The sequence below is a fragment of a genome, unplaced genomic scaffold (genome assembly GCF_019419815.1).
Source record: "Pyrus x bretschneideri cultivar Hongxiangsu unplaced genomic scaffold, Pyrus_bretschneideri_v1 Contig31, whole genome shotgun sequence".
Classification (NCBI taxonomy): Eukaryota; Viridiplantae; Streptophyta; class Magnoliopsida; order Rosales; family Rosaceae; genus Pyrus; species Pyrus x bretschneideri.
Window position 1 is genome coordinate 3742559 of NW_025999624.1, and position 12409 is coordinate 3754967.

A 12409-nucleotide genomic window follows, 5' to 3' on the forward strand; every position below is an offset into this window, starting at 1 on the left:
TGGGGGTTCGAGTTGCGCCTGATGTTGCTTTGGGCTATCTGGAAGCAAATGACTGACATGGTTTGGAATGACTCTTCGATCCCGTCACAGGAAGTGGTGCTGAGAGCTGAAGATTTGCTGAGTGAGTTTCAAAAGTGGCATAAGGGGCTTACCAAGAAGGCTAGCTGAAAGGTGCAGCAATGGCAGAAACTAAAAGTTGGATGGGTTAAGTGCAGCTTTGATGGGGCATGGAGTTGAATTGGGTTACGAGCGGGTTTTGGGGTGGTAATTCGCAATCACTTGGGGGAGTTCCTGGTAGCTTCTGCAAGTCCTATTGAGATAACACAATCAGCATTCCATGCAGAGCTGATTGCTCTTCGAAATGCAGTTTTATTGGTTAAAAATAATTGTCATATCAGATGGAGGGTTATTTTTGAAGGAGACTCTAGCTTGGTGCTGGAGGCAATAAAGAATCAAAGGGAATATTGCTTATCCTTTGGTTTTGTAATCAACCATGTTAAAGTCTTCCTTAGAGAGATGGCTTATTCGCGGGTTACCCATGTACAACGGGAAGGTAACTCTGTAGCACATCGCCTTGCTCGTATAGGTATTGGGAGTTCTCAAGATATTATGTGGTTTGAGGAGCCTCTGGATTTACTCCAAGATGTTTTAGTTAAGGAGGGAATGTAAGTTTCTGTATTGTTTAGCTAAGGATAGGCCACATTGTTGTGCGGAACGCTTTTTTTCCCTTTGACCAGGTTGAAATCTCCAGCAAGGTTTTTATCGAGGCCCATTATACACACTATCCTCAGGTTGTACGTATTCTTCATTGCTTAATGAATATCGTATCGTTTTAAAAAAGAACGTGGGGGAAGATGGAATCGAATTCGGAGTTACGAGAATCGAGTTACAATTCGAATTCTAAAAAAGGCAAAATTGTTCTTTCACGTGAAGAAATTTAAGTGGGATTAAACCCCAATCCGGTCACTCCTTCTCACTCTCTGCAGACACTCTCTCGCTCCAACCCTCGAACACTCTCACTCTCTCTTTAGCACCAAGGGCTTTAGCCTTCATTTTTCCATTATCTTACAACAAACCAAACCTTAAACTCCTATATTTTGAACCTATGGAATTCGAGGAACACAACCATGGTCTTGCATGCATCATCGAAACACCGTGAGGTGCTTATTCAGTGAAGCCGAGAGCCTCAAGCTCTATTGTCAAACCAGGTAACAAGATGTGATGAATTGTGGTCGGTTTCAAGCTCAAATTCGAGGGTTTTAAACCCCAATTATAATCTGTGCATGCATTCCCAGCTTCGGCAACGAACTCTCTTGAAAACCGTCGAGTTTGAAGCCATCTGGGGTTCTTCTTCTTCTGGGTTTTATTCCGTTTTAGTTTAGGGAGGAAATGGTGAAGTTCTGAGCTAAGGTTTCGTGTTATAACTTATGCATACACTCTGTTTGCTTTCCCAAAATCTGGTGAGAACCTTCAAAGAAAATCTGTAGGTGGATTCCACCTCCAATCAACCTAAAATCATCGCAGGTGAGTTTCTAAATTCTTTAGGGGTGTTTCCTATAAATTTTGGGTTAAGTTTGGACTGAAATCGAGTTCTACATCGTTCTGGGCTTTTCTGCAGATTCTGGTGATTTCCTGTGCGACAAGCGGCGGCAGACGACAGTCACCATTAGGGTTAACGGCGACAACGGCCATTCTTTTAGTTTTAGCGGAATCGTTAGACGGTAAATTAAGGTATATTCCGTATCTCCTATGTACATTTTTTTATGACCGGCGTGTGGCTCCGGCGACGACGAGTGTGGCGTCTACTCATCGAACCGTGGTGGCGAGTACACCAACGAGTGATGCCATCGCGCGTCACGTGCAAGACCTAAGATTTATCTGTACGTTTTTTTATGTTCTGAATAATGTGGCGCCTTCCGTTTGTGCAAGTTCATTGCCTAAATAGTAGTTTTAAATATAGTTTGGTTTAAATGCCAAAAAATGCTTAGTTAAGATGTTACTTTCACAGGTTCAAGTGAGGTTAATTTGGGGCCATGCAAGGAGCCTAGGGTGGTAGTGGATCCTTTTGAAAACAAATTGTTTTAAATAACTGTTTTTGATGCATGAAAGAGTGAGAAAGAAACGTGGCTAGCGTGTCTGGTTAGACTTGCCTTAGGGGAGAGTCTTGCTAGCAATCCTTAGTATTTTTTGTTTTTTTTTCCCGATCTAAGGCTGTTTCCAATGGGAGGTGGGGGAAAAAAATCAAACGTTTGGTCCAAATCATCTCCAAAGATATTTGGGGTAAAAATAAAAAATTGGATTTTGGTTTGGGGTGGGTATTTGGGTTTTCTATCTCCCCAGATAGATAAGGCTTCAAGTAAGTCGAGGCCCCACTCAACTCTGTTTCATCACATGAAAAAAGGTCACGCGGACCCCATGCAATAGCAACAAAACAATAGATGCATACTCTGCGGGTGAACGCAGAACAACCGGGGGTTGCGCATGTAATCCATGCGCAGGAGGAAACTCTTATGGTATCTCCAAGGGAGGGGTGGGAAACCAAAAAAATCCAAAATTTAGGCCCAAAACCTCTCTAAGGGATCTATTTTGGGGTGGGAAAAATAAGATAAGGATGCAAGTGAGACCAGCTGCAGCAATCAGCCCACAAGAAGACAAACCCATGTGGGCCTGCGCGAGTCAGCTGACTGGTAGGGAGGGATTGGCTGCGAGTGAGTGCTTTTAATTGAAGTTGTAGGATTTAATGTGAGCCATTGGGTCATATCCCATGTGGTCTCTTAGTTAGATTTTATTGAGTCATGGCTTATGACAAATGTAAGCTTCTCATAAGATGACTTAAGAATGAACGGCTAGGATGATTGTGTAATGATGTGATAGAGTGAGGGAGTGAGCTGGCACCTCTTCTAATGGTAATATATTATTTTCACACATTTGGTGTGAGAGTAAGAATCCAATGAAGATTTTGAGCTCTGTTACATTCTCCATTTTTCTGATTTCTTGTTTTCCAATTTTCCAGAACTCATATATTCATTCCATTGAAATCATACACTAATAATCGATATACTAACACCTTAGGCATGAAGACTGTGGAAAGCAAGGAAGTCTTTAAAGTTGATTAACGAATGATTAAGGGACTCGCTCACTCTATCAGACAACCTACATTTGCATACATGTTAGTGTTTTATGTGTGCAACAACCTTCTGAGGACAGACCAACCATGTCATCTGTGTTTCTGATGTTATTGTTGGAAAAATAATACTCTGACTTCAACTGTTAGGCGACGGGTACCCGTTGTTGGAAACCAAAAAACCAGGCTTCTTTGGTGGAAGAAGATTTTTCTTTTAAGAACTTGTCATCTTCGAGCAAGAACGAAACATCTTCAGCATATGACTCTATAACAACAGTCTGGAGGCTTGATAAGATTCAATTAATTGCACATCTTGTGCATGTAATTTATTCGAGGCATTGTTCATAACAGTTTAAGATTGAAATAATTTCCAAATGCAGCTTTGAAAACTAGTAAAAAGTTTCTCTTTTAATTCTTTGGGTCTAGAATTAGCATAGAATTCATTGACGAAGTGAGCAAAAATGGGCCATAAAATATCACACAAAAAATTGCTCAAAAAGCTACTGAGAAAAATTCAGATTTCAAACACACACTCAACACCCCAAAAATATGGACATCCAAAACTATCCCAAAAATCAAATAACAACATACATTCATGCTGAGTTCTGACACTAAACATAAAGAAACACCTACTAGAAATACTTGTTGAAAATCTAAGTCCGTATTTTCCCTTTCTTTGTAGTCCTTCTCTTATCAAACCTATGAATAAACTTGACCACCCGTTTAATAGGTGGGTAGTAATAACTGATATAACAAAAATTACACATGGCATTATCCTAATGAATAAGTTTGTTAATATAGCTGTGGTAGTTAGAAAGGTATTACTGAAATTGTGATATTTAGCTATATAAGGAATTGTATAGTGTTCATTACATTCATCTTGTAATAAATTCAGTTGTAAGAAATACGGTTTCTCTTTCTTCTTCCATTCCAATTCTTCGATTCTTTGATTCTCAAGCTTTATCTTCAATAGTTAATATGGTATCATTGTCGGTGTTGGTGTTCGGATAGGAATTTCGCTGGGAAGGGTCCCTGGCTCAAGCACATAACTCGCGAAGGAGTTGACACATTGGTTGACTGTCGGGCTCTCGCTCACTTGTCGAATTGCAAGAAGAGGACATAGTTTGTTCTGAAAGGTACCTTTGTCGTGCCTTAGATGTAGGCCGTGAGGCTCGCAATCAAAACTAACTAAGTGTTGAGGTATGCCACTGCCATCTCTGTATGGCAAATGTAGAATGAGTGTATTTAAGCCGATTACTTGCGCCCCAAGTTATTCTGACTTCTCGTCATCAAAGGATTGTCATGGATGGGTTAAGTCTACATTAAGTTCTTTTCTATGCCTTGAGATCAAGAACTTTTGTTTATCTTGTATGCTTTTAAAGGGGAAGGGTTCAGATCTGATCAAGGAATAAGTTTCATTTACTTTTACGATAGTAAAAGTGCTAAGCGAACCGGATATGAGAGTTAATAGAACTTTGGATCATCAGGAGATCAAAAATGACTTGCATATATACTGAGGGATACATTATAACACCAGATCTATTAATGGAAAGGCAAAAATGAAGAGAGTCGGGCAAGATTGCACCTTGTCGGGCAAGGTTAAAGCGTCTTGCAATCTCTTTTCTTTGCAATTACAAAGGGTTGAGTAATAAAGAGGGATGAAGGGTAAATGAGTTTACACAAGAGAATCAACGCTACAACATTTTGGGAAGGTAACAGAGTTTTTACATAAACAAAAGATGTCTTTCTATAGGAAATCTAAGGCTGAAAGGGTGTAGAATCTCGCAAAGCGCAACTTTTTGAGTATTTGCTTGACTAAGAGACAAGTTGTATGTTTGTTTGTTTGATTGGTTGAGTGTCCTTGTCTCTGGGCCTTCTTTCTCCTTTTATAGACAAATTAACCCTACTATGCTGTTTTTGTTCTTGCCCAAAAGTAACTGAAGGGTAATGAATCATCAACATTTTTACATGTTCTGCCATCCAAAAGTACTTTTGGGCCAGAAGTAGGTGGATTTTTATCGGTTATCACTTCTCTTGTAAGCATCTAATCTTTGCATTTGAAGGGGGCCGTCATTTTGTCTTGAGATGGATGACCTGGGCTTGACTTTAGGCTTCGAGCAGACCTTCTTTATTAAGCTCATTTGGGCTTCCTTCCCTTTGCAGCCTAAAGTTTAAATATTAACCCAAATAGTGCCCCCTTCAATCGTTTTTTAGCCTGCAACTCGAGGCACTAATGATAATTGAACAACATTCTCACTCGCACGTTTTCCCTCGGGACTTGCATTAATTAAAACAACTGTTGTACTTTAGACCCTTGTGCTAACCCACGAATTCAATCTTTAAGTTGACTGTTCACTATAAATTCCCTCATTGACTACTTGGTTAAGCACTCTAGTAACTTCGAGCTTTCAATATATTCTGAACTTCTTAAAATTCTTAGAACTTTCACAATTTCCAGAAAATCCTCCCTGGCTTTCTCAGTTCTTGATATCACCTAAAATTTGAATTTAGCCCTCTTATGAGATTAGTGAGGAGATTTCCACTATGCGCCGCTTGCTTTATAGTCCTCATCGCCTTCGGGCTAGCCTGCATAATAAGCTTTTCTTCAATAAAAGCGGAGTGCTTTCCTTGGGACCTCAAGGTTCAATAGCTACAAAAAGCAACACGCTTAAGGCAAATCTTGGCTTCTGTATTCTTGATCACTTCATCATCATAGGTGTATGCTTTGGGATCAATCCTAAAGTTTCAGAAGGACTATCATCAGTCTGAGCCTTCTTCTCCTCAAGCGTCAAAGTATCCATCAGCTTCTCATTAATTCGAATGAAGGGTTCAACCATGAGATTGGTAATGGGTCTCAACCTCAGTCTCTGCCCTTAATTTTTCCATTCCACAAAGAGACTTTAGTGTGCCAAAATAACTTCATGGTCCTCCAAGCGTGGATACAAAGGGATTTTATTGCTTTAGAGGAGTTGAGTAGGATCTTCATTCTTATGCTGTCATATCATCCTAGGATAGTTGCTTTAGAGGAGTTGAGTAGAATCTTCATGTAACTTCATCATTTAATGAAATGAAAATATTCTCTTTACTTTATTTTACTTGCTTTTTCATTTTCTAACTCAACTGTGATGAAGATGCTAATTGTCTTTAGATCTTTCAAACCACTTAACCCTCTTCGACGTAACAATCCCTAATATCCCATAAAGTTGGATGATTCTTCAGAAATTTAGCATTAACTAGATGTTTCTGTGAATTTCCTTCTAAATCGGCCAAGTAATATCCTTCTATATCCAAGGCTTGATGAATAATGAAAGGGCTTTCCCAAGTCGGACTCCATTTCCTAAAGCTCCTTACTTGGGCTCCCAAGGGCAAGATTGCCTTCCATACTAAGTCTCTCTCCTCGGAAGTCTTCAATTTTACCCTTTTGTTGTACGCTCGGGTAACAGCTCTCTTTCCTTCTTGAATCTTGTCTAAGGCTTCAATTTGGGCTGCATCTAAATCTTCAATTCCTTGACACATAGCCTCAATGTATTCTTCACTGTGTAGCCTAAACTGGTTCTGAATTCTGACTAAACTCACATTAATCTCCATGGGAATCATGGCATCCTGCTCGAAGGTTAGAGTGTAAAGTGTAATCCCAGTTCCTACCCTTTTGGAATTCTATAGGCCCACAAATTATCTCCTAACTTCTCGTGCCACTTTTCTGGACTATCTGCCACCATTCTTTTGATAATGTTTACCAAGATTTTATTGCTGGTTTCTGCTTGACCATTTGACTGGGGGTAATAAGGACTATACCGAATCATTTTTATCTTGAACTTTCTTGCGAACTCTTTTACCTCTCTTGAAATAAAAGATGGCCCACAGTCTGTGACAATTGTTTCAGGCACTCCAAATCTATGTAAGATCTTGGTTTCAATGAACTTTTTAACAGTAGCTGAGGTTATGGTTTTTACTGCTGAAGCTTCTACCCATTTGGTGAAGTAATCTATTGCTACAATTATAACAGTGTGTCCTTTGTTGGAAGCTGGATGAACTTGCTCGAGGAAGTCCATTGCCCATCCTCTGAAGGGCCAAGGTTTGACTATGGGGTTCAAGGGCACTACGGGCACATGTTGGAGTAGCCCATGTCTCTGCATTCTTCATATCCTCGGGCATAAGCTTCGCAATCTTTCTCCATCTCGAGCCAAAAATAGCCATATCTTCTTAGTTGCCACCTCATCTTAGTTCCGGCTTGGTGTGCTCCATAGATCCCCTCATGCACTTCGACCATGACTCTCATAGATTCTTTTTGGCCTAAGCATTTCAGCAACAATCCATCCGGGGTCTTTCTTAGCAAATTATTTTCCCACCACACATTTAGTTGCCTGTTGCCTATTCTTTTTACTTGTGGGAAAAGAAGGATCGTCCAGGTATTGAATAATGAGTGATCCCCAATCTTCTATCTTGGGCTCTTCGATCATTACATCCAAGTTGAATCCTCTATCAAAGATAGAAGAGAGATTTCTTCTTTGCACCTCTACCTTAACCTCAACCTCAAATCTTCTTTCTCGAATCTAGGCTCCTAAAGCCAATTGGGTCATCTCATTGGCCATTGCATTTGATTCTCTGGGAATGTGACCGATTGATATTTCAGTGCCCCAATAACTTAACAACTGAGTGGTCGCTGGGTAATAACGGGCCATGTTGATGTGTCTGCATTTATACACCCCACCTAGTTGATTAATTACCCATTATGAGTTGCCAAACACCTTTACTTCAGTTGCCCCTAATTCCATCAGAATCTCCAAGCCAATTATCAGTGCCTCATACTCTGCCCGATTGTTCGTAGTCTCTTGATAATCTAAGAGGAATGAATAACAATGGTAAGAGCCTTTGGGATCGATGATGACAATCCCAGCTCCCACAGTATAAAGAGTGCAAGATCCATCAAAAAATAGTTTCCAACGAGTGATCCAAAGGCTAGTTATTCTCTTTATCTCTCGCTAGACCCATTCTTCTTTGCCCAATGAGGCCTTTCCTGGCGGGATCCATACACTGGTTACCTCCAAAGTTCCTGGGATGTTGACAATCTCATTTTGAGACTCTTAATGCTCAGCCAAGAAGTTTGCAATTGCTTGTCCTTTGATTCCTCTTCGAAGCACATATTGGAAGCTGTATTTTGAAAGTAAGAGGATCCATTTTCCAATCCTCCCGGTCAACATTGGCTTTGATAACATATACTTAATCATGTCCGTCTTGGCAATGATGTGGATGTGACAAGGCAACATGTAATGCTTTAGCTTGCAAGCAGTAAAGTACAAAGCCAAACATAATTTTTCCACTGTAGTATATTTTGTTTCTACCTCAGTAAGGATTCTACTGAGGTAATATATGGCTTGTTCTTTCCCTCCTTCATTGTTTTAGGCCAACGAGCTTACAATCGACCTTTCTGAGGTAGAGATATAAAGTTTTAATGGCTTTCCTCTATGAGGTGGCATGAGCACTGGTGGAGAAGCTAAGAAAGCTTTTATGCTATCGAAAGCCTCTTGGTGTAGTGGGCCCCATTCAAACTCTTTTTTGTCTTTTAACCTAAGTAAAGGGGTTAACGGCTAAATCTTGCCTGCTAAATTAGCAATGAATCTCCTCAAGAAGTTGATTTTCCCCGGCAACCTTTGTAGTTGCACTTTATTGGTAGGATGAGGTGATTCCATGATTACCCAATCTTTGTTCTTATCAACCTCTACACCCCTTTGATGAACAAGGAATCCTAAAAAGTTGCTCGATCTTACTCCAAAAGTACATTTCTTTGGATTCATTTTTAGCTTGTGGATCTTCATTCTCGTTAAGGCTTGTCTGAGATTTATTAAATGCTGCTCTTCAGTCTTGGATTTCACCATGATGTCATCGATATAAACTTCCATACTATGGTCGATTAAGTCATGAAAAATGGCGTTCATTGCTCTTTGATAAGTTGCACCAGCATTTTTGAGCCCAAATGGCATTACCAAATACTTATATCCCCCAACATGACTTGGGCATCTAAAAGCTGTTTTATGTATATCTTCTTTGGCCATTTTTATTTGATTGTATCCCGCATTCCCGTCCACGAAAGATAGAACTTTGTGCTTAGCAACTGCATCTATAGATAGGTTGGCAGACCTAATAAATTCGGCCTTTACCAGCCTTTCAATCGCTTTTTTGACCTTCTCCTCAATCTCTTTTGACATCCTTCGTGGTGCTTGCTTGACAGGTTTAAACCTCTCCTTGATAGGCATCTTGTGTTCTACTAAGGTTGGATCTAAACCTGGCATTTCGGTGTAGTGCCAAGCAAAACAGTCTTTAAACTCATGTAGAAAGTCGACAATCATTGCCCGATCTTTGGTTTCCAACAAACCGCTGACCTGTACAGGCCTTGGATCCCCCTCAGTCCCCAAGTCAATGGTCTCCAAGGGGTCTTGTACTTCTGGAGATGGTTTGTCAGGCTCTGCACACAAAAACTCAACGAGTTCTAGATTTTCGGGCAAATCCTCTGGCCCATCTAAGTCATATATACACTCAGCCATTTGGATGGCTACTTCTAACTTCTCCCCAAAAGACTCTACTTCTTGGTTCTAGCTACTCGAAGCCCCTCCACTCGACCGTTCCTCTTCCATGGCTAAGTTCTTCCTTTCTTGTCTTTTCTCTCTTCCATATACCAACGGTCTTTTTTATTAAGGACCTGACTGCAATCACCTGGTCTTTCCTTTTTTGTTTTGACATTAATGGTGTTGGGGAGTTGGGATGATATAGGGCCGATCTCATTCTTCCTTTGTAATGGATAACCCTTGTTCTAGAAGCTTTTGGGTCGTCACCTTAGTCAGGCAACCGTTCTTATCAGCTTCTGGACATTGAAGAATCCCAACACTGGGATTGTAGAAGTTGGCTTCTGCGATATTGGCTATAGGGAGGAATGGCTGTGATTCGGCCTCCACAATCTCCTAGAATCCAGGTCTTGTTTCCCTTTCTTCATGGTAGACAACCACTTGTTGGTGTAATGTAGATGACACAGAGAGACTTTGGTGAATCCAATCTCTGCCCAATAAAGCCCCATAAGTGGAAGTACTGTATACCACAAAAAAGGCCAGCATGATTTGTTTTGAACCCAAATCGACCTCTAATGGCAGTATCCCATAAGTCCGAGTGATAGGTCTTGAGAAACTAGAAACTATAAGATCCATAGGGATATGATCTTCCTTACTTCTACACATTCTCTTCATCTGCTTGTAGGGCAGCACATTAACCGCATCATCTCCATCGATCAAGACCCTTTTGAAAGGTACCATTTCCAAGTGAGCAATTACGTATATGGATTTGAAATGATTGGCTAGGTCAAACTTGGGTGAACAAAGACCATTTTGTCCGAGTATATTCTCTCAGGCTTTTTTATTGATTGTTCGGGCAATTCTGCACGGCTGGATTCTCCTTATCCTGCCTCCTCAACACTAACATGCGACATCATAGGTTCCGTCGCCACGTAATCACCTTTCATCATGGGAGGTCGATTAAGCTTGGCATGAAACATGGTTGATAAAACATATGTCATGTTTACGTGGAAGTTGTTGGGTCTAGGTAAATCTTTCTCCTTGCCCCCAATGTGGTTCATAAACTCATCTAACCAAGCATGTGCTTCTTTTGGCAGCATTAGTTCAGGCAACGCCTCTTCTTGAGTTATGCCAAAGTTCGGCAGTTGTTCTGGAACTTTACAGATAGTATCTATTAACAATGGTGTGGGTAACCCTCTTTCGGGCAAAATAGTTCCAAAGTAGATCGGTTCTGAGCTCCACCTTGGGGTAGGCATCATCATCATATCCTCTTGAGCTCTCTTCAAGATTTTGTATTTCCCAGGATGGGGATTTGACAGCATATGGTTCCCTTCCCTTTCATTTTTGTTGTTTGGCTTATTCAGCTCCTTCTTACTCCTCTAATGAGGCTGATTTTTTTCTCAAGGTCTCTGAAGTAGTGGGAACCTTTAATGAGTTCATGTGGGCCTTATGCTACCTTTGGACCCTTCTAATGATAAAAGCTTCTATCTCTTTAACAGGTCTCTTATCCTTTCCGATTATGTACCATTTTCGCCCAAGTCGTGCAAAATTCTTCTTTATGGTCAAGTTTACAGTCCTTCCCTTCATTCTAACATCTCCATCGTCATAACTTGGTTGGGGTGGCTTCACATCTACCCATCTTGGTACCTTGGCCTCCCCTTTCTCTGATGCTTCATAGTTTCTGAATACTTCTGACAAGTTTTTAGGCTGGGAGTCTCCTCCCAACCTCTGGAAGAGGTTCCAAGAGGTTTCCTTCTCAGCTGCCCGCATACTATTTCTGCAGAATTCTTGCTCTTCTTCCTCCATTCTCTTGATCAACTCCTGGATCAAGGATGGCTCCTATCACTGGTACCACTAGCTTGCACTCACATTGACATTTATTGCACAAAACTACCCCTTTGATTATTGCTGCTTTAGGCTTTTTGGACAACTTGATAACTCTTTCAGTCAGCCTATCAACTTGTTGCCTTTTAGCTTTTACTCCCAGGTAGATTTCCCTTTCCCTTTCTCTGCCCATGTTAGGTTGATCATGTTTACTAGGACTGGTAGAAAAGGAATATTATCAATCATGGTACCAACCTATGGTTCTTCTAGTGATAGCTTTACTTCTGGCTCCTTGATTGTCTTCAACACTAGTTGACTATTTCTGGACTCTTCATTGTTTTTCTCTTTCACTCATTTTTTCCTCAAGTAGAGGAAACAAAGGAATAATTGGCTCATTCACCGGGTTGGTTTCCCTCATTATATTTCCAACACAATCATTTCCTGGGGTAGAACATTTCAGATCTAGCCTTCTTTGCAGACTTTTTGTTAGGGAAAAGAGTCTACTGTCATCTTCTCTCATTTCTAGATAGTTTCTCTCCATGGTTTTTATGACAGCCATCATGGTAGCCTGCAAGTTTTCATTTATGACCTTCCCTTCTGATTTATTACAAGAAGTCGGGCTTTCCGTTAGGATAGGTCCTTGCAAGTCTTCGGGGAGATTTGTCATGCTAGATCTTGGGGTGCATTGGGGTGCTTTCCCTTCTTTTTTCCACTTGAAGGTTTTTTCTTTCCTTCGTCTTCTTGGCATACAAGATTTGATCCCACCGGGAGTGCCAAATGTATGTTCGGGCAAGAATTTCGCTAGGAAGAGTCCTTGGCTCGAGCATACAGCTCCCCGAGGAGTTGACACTTTGGTTGACTGTCGGGCTCTCGCTCGCTTGTTAGGCTACAAGAAGATGAC

General features: G+C 40.8%; 1 long non-coding RNA gene across 1 annotated transcript; it reads left to right on the forward strand.

Annotated features, from left to right (window-relative positions):
• Positions 1 to 930: 930 nt before the first annotated feature.
• On the forward strand, positions 931 to 2005 carry LOC125480021. The gene is made up of 2 exons (XR_007260431.1): positions 931 to 1524; positions 1619 to 2005. It is a non-coding gene; the product is annotated as an uncharacterized LOC125480021 (long non-coding RNA).
• Positions 2006 to 12409: the final 10404 nt, after the last annotated feature.